The 13330-nt window shown below is 47.1% G+C and overlaps 1 pseudogene; it reads left to right on the top strand.

Annotated features, from left to right (window-relative positions):
* Window positions 1-7207: 7207 nt before the first annotated feature.
* LOC119361023 overlaps window positions 7208-13330 on the top strand; it is a 9380-nt pseudogene continuing 3257 nt past the window's right edge.

The following is a 13330-nucleotide window of genomic DNA, read 5'->3' as shown; positions in this document are numbered from 1 at the left end:
TCATTTACCTACTCGAGGACGAGCAGGAATTAAGCTTGGGGATGCTTGATACATCTCCAACGTATCTATAATTTTTTATTGTTCCATGCTATTATATTACCTGCTTTGGATGTTTATGGGCTTTATTTTACACTTTTATATCATTTTTGGGACTAACCTACTAACCGGAGGCCCAGCCCGAATTGCTGTTTTTTTGCCTATTTTAGTGTTTCGAAGAAAAGGAATATCAAACGGAGTAAACGGGATGAAACCTTCGGGAACGATCTTTTTGGAACAAATGCAAACTAGTAGACTTGGAGTGGACGTCAAGCAACGAACGAGGCAGCCACGAGGGTGCCCGACGCGCCCTAAGGGGGTGGGCGCACCCCCCCCCCACCCTCGTGGGCCCCTCGAGTGTCCACCGACCTACTTCTTCCTCCTATATATATCTATGTACCCCGAAACCATCCAGGAGCACCAAGAAAACCTAATTCCACCACCGCAACCTTCTGTATCCGCGAGATCCCATCTTGGAGCCTTCTCTGGCGCTTCGCCGAAGGGGGAATCGACCATGGAGGGCCTCTATATCATCTCCAAGGCCTCTCCGATGAGTTGTGAGTAGTTTACCACAGACCTTCGGGTCCATAGTTAATAGCTAGATGGCTTCTTCTCTCTCTTTGATTGTCAATACAAAGCTCTCCTTCCTCTTCTTGGAGATCTATTCTATGTAACTCTTTTTGCGGTGTGTTTGTCGAGATCCGATGAATTGCGGGTTTATGATCAAGTTTATCTATGAAAAATATTTGAATCTCCTCTGAATTCTTTTATGTATGATTGGTTATATTTGAATCTCCTCTTCGAATTATCAGTTTGGTTTGGCCTACTAGATTGATCTTTCTTGCAATGGGAGAAGTGCTTAGCTTTGGGTTCAATCTTGCGGTGTCCTTTCCCAGTGACAGCAGGGGCAGCAAGGCACGTATTGTATTGTTGCCATCGAGGATAAAAAGATGGGGTTTATATCATATCGCTTGAATTTATCCCTCTACATCATGTCATCTTGATTAATGCGTTACTCTGTTCTTATGAACTTAATACTCTAGATGCAGGCAGGAGTTGGTCGATGTGTGGAGTAATAGTAGTACATGCATAATCATTTTGATCTACTTGTTGCAGACGTGATGCCTATATACGTGATCATGCCTATATATTCTCATAACTATGCACTTTTCTATCAATTGCTCAACAGTAATGTGTTCACCCACCGTAATAATTATGCTATCTTGAGAGAATCCACTAGTGAAACCTATGGCCCCCGGGTCTATCTTTTATCATATAAGTTTTCCATCTACTATTATTTGGATCTTTTATTTTCCAATCTATATCATAAAAATACCAAAAATATTTATCTTATCATATTATCTCTATTAGATCTCACTTTTGCAAGTTACCGTGAAGGGATTGACAACCCCTTTATCGTGTTGGTTGCGAGGTTCTTGTTTGTTTGTGTAGGCGCGTGGGACTTGGGAGGAGCCTCCTATTGGATTGATACCTTGGTTCTCAAAATTGAGGGAAATACTTATGCTACTTTGCTGCATCACCCTTTCCTCTTCAAGGGAAAAACCAACGCATGCTCAAGAGGTAGCAAACAACAAATACAGTCAATTTTATCATGGCAACAAGACATAGCAAGCATATCATCATGAGATTTAGTCAAGCAATTTCTACATGATATGCAAGGACCATCAACACAAGCATGTGAAACATTTGGAGTGCTTGAAGTGTTAAAGTCCAAAGAAGAAGCATTGCAATAAGATAGTGGTGAAGGATCATCGATAATAAGCACACTATCATCATTCCAATGATCAACACTACTCACCATATCATTACCTTGTGGAAAACCACATGTAGGTGAAGTAGAGGCAGTTGAGAAGACAACACGGCCGGAGGTGGAGGAAGAACAATCATCCCCACAAATCTTGGACACACCATATTTATCTTGAAGCTTCGTCCACAACTCATGAGCATCCCGTAACGGCATGAGTTGAGAGATAACTACATTGCTCAAAGCATCAAAAGCACATTAGAAGCTTGAGCATTGAGATAAGAGTTTTTTTCATCGTCTAAAGATAATCTTTGGGGATCCTTTGGAGGAGAAAAACCCATATCTACAATTCGCCCTAAATTTGGGTCCATGACCCTAAAGAGATTAAGCATGCAAATTACCCAAACATCAAAATTTGTGCCATCGAAACTAAGAGTGTCAGAGAATCCTAAACCCTAGTCGACATCCTTACTCTCTAGGCGGTTAAGCCCTATAAAGAGAGACGAGGCTCTGATACCAATTGAAAGATCGTGGATGTCGCCTAGAGGGGGGGGGTGAATAGGCGCTTTTAAAATAATTACGGTTCAGGCTTGAACAAATGCGGAATAAACCTAGCGGTTAATTTGTCAAGTACAAAACCTACAACAACTAGGCTCACCTATGTGCACCAACAACTTATGCTAAGCAAGATAAACTACAAGGTGATAGCAAGAAATATGACAAGAAACAATATGTCTATCACAAAGTAAAGTGCATAAGTAAAGGGCTCGGGTAAGAGATAACCGAGGCACGCAGACACGACGATGTATCCCGAAGTTCACACCCTTGCGGATGCTAATCTCCGTTTGGAGCGGTGTGGAGGCACAATGCTCCCCAAGAAGCCACTAGGGCCACCGTAATCTCCTCACTCCCTCACATAATGCAAGATGTCGTGATTCCACTAAGGGACCCTTGAGGGCGGTCACCGAACCCGTACAAATGGCAACCCTTGGGTGCGGTCACCGAACCCGTACACTTTGGCAACCCTTGGGGGCGGTCACCGGTACCCGTCAAATTGCTCGGGGCGATCTCCACAACCTAATTGGAGACCTCGACGCTTGCCCGGAGCTTTACACCACAATGATTGAGCTTCGAACAACACCAACCATCTAGGGCGCCATGGCACCCAAGAGAAACAAGCTCTAGGGTGCCCAAACACCCAAGAGAAATAAGCTTCTCAAACTTCACTTCCACGTATCATCGTGGAGAACTTAAACCGATGCACCAAATGCAATGGCAAGGGCACACGAAGTGCCCAAGTAAATCTCTCCCAAATCCCACCAAAGCAACTAATGCTAGGGAGGAAAATGAGAGGAAGAACGAAAGAAGAACACGAAGAACTCCAAGATCTAGATCCAAGGGGTTCCCCTCACTTAGAGGAGAAAGTGATTGGTGGAAACGTGGATCTAGATCTCCTCTCTCTTTTCCCTCAAGAACTAGCAAGAATCATTGGAGGGATTGAGAGTTAGCAAGCTCGAAGAAGGTCAACAATGGGGGAAGAACACGAGCTAAAGAGATAAGGATCATTGGGGAAGAAGACCCCCTTTTATAGGTGAGGAAAAATCCAACCGTTATCCTCACAGCCTGCACAAAGTGGTACTACCGCTCCAAGGAGCGGTACTACCGCTAGGGCGGTAGAATCCCTTTGAAAAACAACAGCGAGGAGGCAAAAGGCCATTATAACCGCCGGAGTGGTACTACCGCTCGTCCTCACGGTACTACCGCTAGGGATCGCGGTACTGCCGCAAAGGGTAGCGGTACTACTGCTTGCGAGCGGTACTAAAAAAATACATCGGTGCCTACCACCACTGGACCTATGAAGAGTTTTTGGTCCTGAGCGGTATTGCCACTGTAGTAGCCACGGTAGTACCGCTCTGGAGCGGTAGTAAAAAATTACATCCGCTCCTGTCCGTGGTAGTACCGCTGCAGCCTTTTCAGAACACCAAAACTGCCACAACTTCTGCACACCGACACCGAATTCGATGAAACCAAGTTTGTTGGAAAGCTAGCGACAAGGGCTAACATAATCTTGATAAAAATAACAATAAGAAAGAAATTATAAAAGGACCAAGAGAAAATAGTGAGAACCCTTCCTCGAATAAGACCGGTAAAACCTCCAACACCGAAAACGCAATAGAAGAGGCATATGAAATCCGTTTTCGAAGTCCTAGAGCTTCTAACGAAGATAACCACAAGCTCTAAAACCTCAAAAGAAAATACAAATAAGAATCAAGAAAGATGATGAAATGATGCAATGGTTTGAGCTCTCGACGAACGATACGATCAAGCTACTCACATGAGAGCCCCCCTTGATAGTGCGGCTATCGATCCTATAACCCGGTCTCCAAACTATCACCATGAGACCGGTAAAATATAAAACCTATCAAGGTCAAACCTTTGCTTTGCACGAAGTCCACTTGAGCTAGATGATGACGATCTTGACTCCCTCAAGTTGGACCACCTTTCTTGATTGCGTTCGCTCGATGAAGACTAGTTGATTGCTCCCCCATACTCCACTATGTGTGAGACACTCTTTGGCACATCTTCACAAGTCCATTGATACCATAATGGACGGCAAGCTACAAGCATGATTTCTTCGTGATGCTCCACTTGAACTTGCACAAGACAACCTTGATTTGATGTCATCATCCATGGGTTGTATGTGATCTTCCTCTTGACGCAAGCACATGGAAGCAAACCTAACCCCACATAGAACTCTCACAAAGACCATGGGTTAGTACACAAAGCACAATGGACAATGCTTACCATACCATGAGATCACTTGATCCCACACGGTGTATCTTCTACGCTTTGTGTGATGATCAACTTGAATCACTCTCTGTACTTAGTCTTGATCAACCTTGACTCTTTCCAACTTTCTTCATTTGGATGATGTCTTGAAGGTAAACATGAATGATCACACAATCTTCTTCTTCTTCAAGACATGCTTGCAATAAGCTCAATAATCACATGACCAATCTTTGGATAATTCCTTAATAGCACCTTGGTCAACTCATAAACTCCTTGAAACCAACACATGTACTTCAAGAAATGCCTATGGACAAATCATTCAAATATAACTCAATGCAACCATTAGTCCATAGAGAATGTCATCAATTACCAAAACCACACATGGGGGCACTGCATGTCCTTTCATAGGTTGAGGGACTAATGTGTTTGTGGGTGTACACAGGAGTTATAGCCCCTGAAGATTTGGTTTAACACATGGAAGACGACCCCTAAAATGTATTTCTTCAAGTGAAGAATTTAGTGATGAAATTGGTACGACCTTTGAAGAAATTGATGTGAAGACTTTTGTTTTCGCAGTTTCTTTCTTCTTATTTGAGTCATAGAAAAACGTACTACTAAAGGGGGTCTAGGTGAAACATATTTCACATTTCCAAAGTGATTCTCAAAACCTATATATACTACTCTGTCCGCTTCAAGTGAAGTCTTTGGAAATCTCCAGTACAGTTGACGAATTTGCTAGTGGTAGTGACGAAGTTCATCTGGTCGCTGACAAATTTGGTCATACTGAGGAGTTAGGATTTTGCCAGTGCGATCTTCCTAAAAGTGAGGAAATTGAGACCCTGATGAATTTGAGAGTTCAAATTTCGACCATTGTTGCGCAGCGGGCTAGCTGTCGAGTGGATCCTTATCTTGACAACGGTCGAATCACACAAGGGCATTTATGACAACTCATGTTGGGTTGCCCCTGGCTATAAATAGTTATCCCCCACAACCACTTGTTGGTTGGCTGCTCTGAGGGAACTTGACACTTGTCATAAGAGAGCAACCCATCCTCTGCCGATTTCGAGAGAATCGTAAGTGAGGAAAAACCTAGAGCCAAAGTGATTGAGCATCACTGAGGAGATTGATCTGTGTAATCCGGCGTCTGTTACTTTTGAAGACTGTCATTCTTCCAGATGGTTAGGCGTCAAGTTTTGAGCACACCAAGAGTCATTGTGGTGTGCCGGTGAACAAGTCTGTGAAGGTTTTGGAAGTCTACCTTGAAGACTTACCACGAGTGATTTGGGCGAGGTCTGCGCGGCCTTAGCTCAAGAGGAATACTGTGAGGACTGTGTGTCCTCAGAGTTGCGACTCAGCCGCCTCACTAGACGTACAGTTGATACAACAACTGGAACTGGTCTACCAAATCGCTGTCTTCACCGAGCCAACCTGATTTCAAATTCCTCAACCCTTACCTTACGTTATTCCGCTGCTGAAGAATTTGTGATTTACTCTCTCAAGAACTTGAACTGAAGCCTTTCCTCATGATTCTTTCTATTTCTTCAGTTCATCTTCCTCATGTTTGGATGACTGCATGATTGCATGTTCTTCATCTGTATGTATCATGTATGCATGTTTTTCATTTATGAGATGAATTAGTCTCCCCGTGTTTCTATTTCTTCATTCCAATCTTCGTCAAATTCCTCATAGTTTGGCGAACTTCAAAAATCTCCCATTCACCCCCTCTGAAAGTTAACCCGCGCTTTTAATTGGTATCAGAGCAAAGGTACTCTCTTATTGTGTGTGATTTTGTTTTAACCACTTGGAGTTTTAGTTATGTCGACCGCATGTATGAAGAAAGTATCCACTGTGTGCCCCATCTTCAACGGCACCAACTATCCCAAGTGGAAGGCTTTGATGCGGAAGCGTCCCCTATCCATGAACAGTGAGGTGTGGGTTGTCACTGAGATAGGATTGACTGACCACTGCAATATGGCAAATGCTGATGATATTCACAAGTACACTCAGCTGGATATAGGAGCAATGGATGTCATCTGCTCCAGTTTATCCAGAGATGACTTTAGACGATAGCCGCAACCGATGAGAGGCAGCAGTTTGGTGCGACGACAACAACTCGCATTTGTCAGGTTCCAACGATGGACCATCGTCGACACTATAGATCGAGCCCACGCCGCCGCCTCGTGCCTTCCGCTACCCGCCATCACCGCTGCAGGGGACCAAGATCGGTTCGCCGCCACCTCAGATCCCGGACGCAAAGGAGGTCCGCCGCTGTCGCACCACATGGCCTTTGCCCGACAACGTTGCCGACGGCGGTGAAGGGAGGAGGAGGCGCAGGGGGTCGAAGAGAAGCCCGGTGGTGGCCGCCCGGTGCGGCCCGGCGGCGGCCGCACGGGGTCGGGAGAGTGGGAAGAGTGTACTATTGAGGTGTGGCTTAATCATAGCCCCCCATGCATTGAAAAACTTTTGCTTTTCGATTGTAACTCTTTAAACTTTGAATAAACTTCATTTTTCCTGAAAAAGCAATATCTTTTTGTACTCGAATTTAGCATAGTTTAAAAACTGAATTTAGCACTTCTGACTAATTCCTAAAACTTGAACAAAGAGGAAAAACTAACTTAAAACCCTTAGCCCCCAATTCGCCACCATGGCCTCCGCCTCTGCTTCCCTCTCCTCCCTCGCTTCCTCCGCCGCCGCCGCCGCCGCGATCTCCTCCTCCCCGGGCTGCTCTCCTTCCAAACCCTTTCACGATCCAAAACCTCTTCATCTTTCCGTCAGACTATTCTCCCGTTTCGCCAAACCTCAATCGCTCTCCTGCTCCGGGCCGCACGTCCCCCGCGCCGCCACCGGCGACGGATCGGGTGCTGGGAACCGTGGGGGCGACTCGGGAGGAAACGGCGGAAAAGATGGAGGTGGAAACGATGGCGACGGCGGCGGCGAAGACGACTACGAGGAGGCCGAGTTCGGGCCGCTGCTCGGCTTCAGCGAGGTGGTGCGCCTCGCGACCGCCCGCGGCGTCACGCTCCCGGCCGACATGATTGAAGCGGCCAAGGACGCCGGCATCCGGGAAGTGATTTTGCTCCGATACTTCGATTTGCAGGTATACCGAATGGCGCACTTCTTTTCCTGAGGCCTAAATCCGGCGGTTTCCTCACCTCTTTCCATCCCCACAGGCCGCACCATGGCCACTCGCCGCGATGATCCGGGCCTTCTCAGTGCTCCGCAACAGAATGCTCGCCGATCCGTCATTTCTCTTCAAAGTTGGCATCGAGGTATGTGCGATTCATCGTTGACTATTTTTGTATCAGAACTCAGAGCTGGTGTTTTTATATTTCAGTCCTATGCTATTTTGAAGTTGGGTTCGAATGCAGGTTGTGATCGACTCCTGCTGTGCAACGCTTGCGGAGGTGCAGAAGAGGGGGGAGGATTTTTGGGCAGAGTTTGAGTTATATGCTGCTGACATTTTGATCGGGATTGTTGTTGATATCGCCCTAGTTGGGATGTTGGCTCCATATGTTAGATTGGGAAAGGCTTCTTCGTCAACGGGGCTGTTAGGGAGGTTCAACCGGATGGCTGGAGCTTTGCCAAGCAGGTGAAATCGTATTTCACTATAAGTTCCCACCACAGTTGATAGATAATATGAGAAGTAAAATAAGGTGCCCAGTTTGTAGTTTCATTTGTCATGACCATCAGATTCTATCCAAGAAATGGAATGAGATATTGTGGATGGATTCTGTAGTATTCTTCTCAATACAATTTGTTTTCCAGTCCGACATGCTGATTTTATGGCCTCTTACCTGCAGTGTTTTTGAAGCTGAAAGGCCAGGTTGCAGATTTACAGTCCAACAAAGAATCGGGACATACTTTTATAAGGTAATGAATGAATCTTACATCAAAAGTATGCACTCTGAATGTAGCATCATTATCTGATATTCTGTTTTGAATTGCTGGAGCACCATTACGTTGTTTGAATCGGGTTGTTTTTATCCCAGGGTGTTTTGTATGGCTCAGTTGGATTTGTCTGTGGTATTATCGGTCAGGGAATTTGCAATATGATAATGAATGCCAAGAGGTAATGCTTGTGCCTTTTGTGCTTTTGATACATAATCATTTTTTCTCCCATTATACTATCCTTTTGTAAGGTCTTTCTACAGGATTTCTTTGTTGTTTGTTCACCACCTCAGTATTGCCAATGAATATTATTCTCAAATTATGTTTCTCTTATCTTGACTTGCGTGATTTTGCTTGGTTCTGTTCATTTTTCAGGAGTGTCAAAAAAACAGATGAAGATATTCCTGTTCCACCACTTATTAAAAGTGCTGCTCTTTGGGGTATGTAATTGTGTATTTTTTTTCATTTACTACTTATTTTACTTTGACCACATGTTCAGTGATTGCAAATGTGGGTTTGCTGTCCACTAAAGCGATATCTAACAGCTGAGACAGATAGACATATGATATGGGAAGCACCTGGGTGCTCCACACCCCATAGGAACATTGAATTCAAAAAAATACCGAGAAATTTGAAAAAAATCTGAGATTTTGGGATATCAAACCTGGGTTCCCGATCCTGGAAACAGCCTCTTACAGAATTGTAGGAAAGGCTGCATACAATAGACCCAAAGTGGTCGGACCCTTCCCCGGACCCTGCGCAAGCGGGAGCTACATGCACCGGGCTGCCTTTTTCTTTTAAACCTTGGTTCCCGACCCACTCCCATGTGAAATTTTGTGAAAAAATACTAGGAAACGTATTCGTGGCAAAAAAGACAAAAAATCTTATGTATAGAAAAAAACTGTTTGGATGGATTTTGTTCGGACAGTATTTCCTTCGCCACGGATACGTCTCCTGGTATTTTTTCACTAAATTTCACACGGGAGTAGATTGAGAACCCAGGTTTGATATCCCCAAATTTCAGTTTTTTTTTTGGTATTTTTTACCTTTAATATTTGTATAAGGGTGTGGAGCACCCAGGAGCTCCTGTGCATTTTCCATATGATATGAGCATACTTTCATGTTTAATGTCAGTTTCTCTTGGTTTCACTGAAATTTCTTGAACATTTCTCTAACTATGTTAATTCAGACATTTCTATAAATTGAATTTTTTACTTGCTACTCCTGATTTATGTCATTTCTTACTATTTATGTCATTTCTTTCTTACCCCATACTAGTAGTAGCACATAACATTTCTATGTTCCATTCCTCAACTGACAATCAATATTAACATGTAGGCGTATTCCTTGCTGTATCATCTAATACACGCTATCAGATCATCAATGGTCTGGAGCGAGTAGTTGAGGCATCACCAGTTGCAAAGGGTGCCCCTCCTGTTGCAATGGCTTTCACCGTTGGTGTTCGCTTTGCCAATAACATCTATGGTGGTATGCAGTTTATCGACTGGGCTCGATGGAGTGGTGTCCAGTAATGGTGAGTGATCCTGTTTTAGTTGTTCATCTTGTCATCATCTTACCAATAGTATGTCATGGAAAATCAATTTATACACCTATTCGTTGAAACATGAAATGCTTCCAGGTGATGTCCTACCATTATCTTGCATCATTTGGAAAGATGTGTAAACATTCCAATTTTTTAAAATAATTCTTGCAGACCCTAAGAAAACATCGAATTGTGCGGTATTCTTCAGGGAGGAATTCAAGCAAGAGATCCATACAAGCTTCGTTGTCAGTTTTTCACCTTTGCTGAGAGGCAAGCTGCAGCCCTGTGGTGAAATTCGGTCACTGGGAGAAGAGCGAAGAAGCAGATGATATTGCAACGTTGAAAGGTTGTCAGACATGAGCTATGAACAGTATCTTTTCAATTATTTCATTCCTGTACCAAGTCAAACACTCGTGTAACGTCGTCGTTTAGTTTAATCACATGAGTAATGTGATGTGAGTTGACTACCCAAAATAATGGTGTGGGAAGTAGGAAGGATGCCTATTACTACTATTGAAAAAAAAACTGAAAAAAAATTGTCCGCATCTATTTTGTGGGAAGGATGGTCCAAATTGTCGGCTGACTTAAACCTCGCTGGCACACTGGATAATGACGGAAGTACATCTGCCGAAAATGACGTGACTGATTCATCATACGACTAGTAATCGATTGAAGAAGTCCTAGCATGACAAATCACAACTGAAGGCGTGTTGCAGCTTGCCTAGACCATCCAATCTGAACACGCGATGGGCATATACTCGAGGCGAAGCATGTGCTAGCAGCACAAGATGGTCCTGACCATGGCGGCTATCACTCTCATGCCGCTGCTGGTGACGCTTCTGGCCGCACCAGCCACGGCGGCCGCCGCGCCCGTCCGCCGTTGCCCGACGAGCTGCGGCCTGATCGACTTCTCCTACCCGTTCGGCGTAGGCCCCCGGTGCTCGCTGCCGGGGTTCAACCTCACCTGCGACGCCAACGGGCGCCTCCTGCTCGGCAGCCCCAGCGTCACGGTGGACTACACGATCTTGGCGAGCGGCTTCATTTCCTCGCTCGCCGTCAACATCGTGCGCACGGTGCGCATGGGACCCCGCGCCGGCGTCGGGACGGTCTCCGCCTCATGGGACGGCCCCGGCAGGCCGTTCGCCATCTCCGGCACGTCCAACATGTCGCTGTTCGTCCTTGGCTGCGGCGTCATGGCCACGCTGCTCGACCGTGGAGCTGCGGTGGGGAACTGCTCCGTGGCCTGCGCTGGGGAGGAGGTCATGCGGAGGCTGCCGGACGGGCTCTGCGTCGGCGTGGGCTGCTGCCGCATCAATGTACGCGTACACCTCCGGGCGTTCACCGTGAACTTGTCACGCACCGGCGACGGTGTAAGCCGGGACACACTGACCTTCTTCGTCACCGGCCAGGACAGGTACACGTTCCGGCCCAGCGATCTGGAGCGTGACATTCATCCCGACATGGTCCCTCCGGCTCTGCTGGACTGGGCCATCCCCGGCCAGCCGGACTGCCGGCGCGCCATGGACGACAGGGTGACATATGCTTGTGTCAGTAACCGGAGCGAGTGCCGGGACTCGCCGATCGGAGGCTACGCCTGCCACTGCTCCAGGGGCTTCTCCGGCAACCCCTATGCCGTCGATGGCTGCGTGCCGGACCAAGGTGACCCCCTCCGTCTCTGTCATGACACCTGAATATTTAGGAGCGGAGGGAGTAGTTGATAGCTATTCCATGTACACGTTTGGTCTGATCATCTTTTTCATTTTCTGTCCAACAGTTTATGGCTCCACACAGCCGAAGGCGAACTGTCCGACGATGTGCGGGAACGTGAGCGTTCCATTCCCCTTCGGCACAGAGCTGGGCTGCTTTGCCAGGATCCATCTTTACCTGACATGTAACCCAGGGCGCTCTCCTGCCATCCTCCAAATGACCCAGCACTCGCTAGGCACCGACATATCCATCGACGAGGGCGTGTTGAGGATTCAGAAGCGGTCCGACCCGGGTGATTTCTTGGGGGATCGAGACACCACGCTCTACTCGTTCTCTGGAGAATCGGGCATGGTGAAATGGGCTGTCGATGACCCGACGTGCAGGGAGGCAATGCTGAACAACAAGGAGTACAGATGCTTGAGCGCTCATAGCCACTGCGTGGATGTCACCGACGACAGAACAAGCAAGCATGTGGGATACAGGTGCAAATGCTCTTCCGGTTTCCAAGGAAATCCTTACCTCCAAGGTGGATGCACAGGCAAGTTCTTGATCTTTTTTTCGCGAATACACAGAGATTGCATATCTTTGCTTGATAGAAGAAAAGAGAATGAGTACAGCATAGGATACAATACATGACATGAACGCAAGAGGGCATGATCATGGAACCCAGAGCAGAGAGACAAAGGGTGCTCAGGCCTCATTCGGTTTGAAGGATTTCACAGGCACAATGTAAGAATGAGGATTCCGGAGGAAAGATTTCTATAGATGCATTCGGTTTGTAGAAATTCCTTAGGAATACTATTCATTTTCTTATTTTTTAAAGAAACCACACATCCACTCAAAGCTTATTTTTTTGCGTAGGAACGAGGCAATTCAATCCCTTAGGATGATGGCAAGTGTCATTGTTAGAGTACGTAATGGGCCCATTAGTCTTAGGGTTAATTAGAGATAAGGGTCGTTTATTTAGGGGTCAAGTAAGCCTTGCTTGGGAGTCAAGTAAACCTCTCTATATAAAGAGAGGAGATGTATCAATCTAATCAAGTAAGAATTAAGAAGGAAATCCCTTCCCTCTTGCCCGGCCGTGGGCAAAAAGGCCCCCGGCCGGCCTTCTCGCGCCCTCCTTCTAGCAGCGTCATAACAATTTGGTATCAGGTAGCTCAGTTCCTATCATGTCTTCGTCGTCGCCCACCCCGTCGCTTCCGCTGCCGACCGTCACCACCGCGCCGCTGGCCGTCTACACCGTGCCGCTGCCCTCCCTGTCCGCGCCGCTGGTCGCATCCTCTGGCGCCGCCACCGCCCAGATGCCGGCGCCCTCCACCGCACCACCTGCCGCCGCCTACACCCCGGAGGAGATCACCGTTGTACTCAACGACCTCGTCACAGCCGTCCAGGGGACTCGGCTGTACCTGGCCAGCCCCTACGGGCCGCCGCCGCCCCTGCCGCCGACCATCGCCACCGGGCCGCCGCCCCTGCCGTGGTACTCGCCGCATCCAGGGGCCTCCACGGCGTTCACTCGGACGCTGCAGCCCCAGCTGTAGCTCCCGCCGCCGCCCGCCGCCGCCCCGCAGTGGCCGCAATGGCCGGCGCCGACTCCCGCCGCG

The sequence above is a fragment of the Triticum dicoccoides genome, chromosome 2B (genome assembly GCF_002162155.2).
Source record: "Triticum dicoccoides isolate Atlit2015 ecotype Zavitan chromosome 2B, WEW_v2.0, whole genome shotgun sequence".
Taxonomy (NCBI): domain Eukaryota; kingdom Viridiplantae; phylum Streptophyta; class Magnoliopsida; order Poales; family Poaceae; genus Triticum; species Triticum dicoccoides.
The sequence above is the reverse complement of the archived record's forward strand: the minus strand, read 5'-3'. Positions and strand labels throughout refer to the sequence as shown.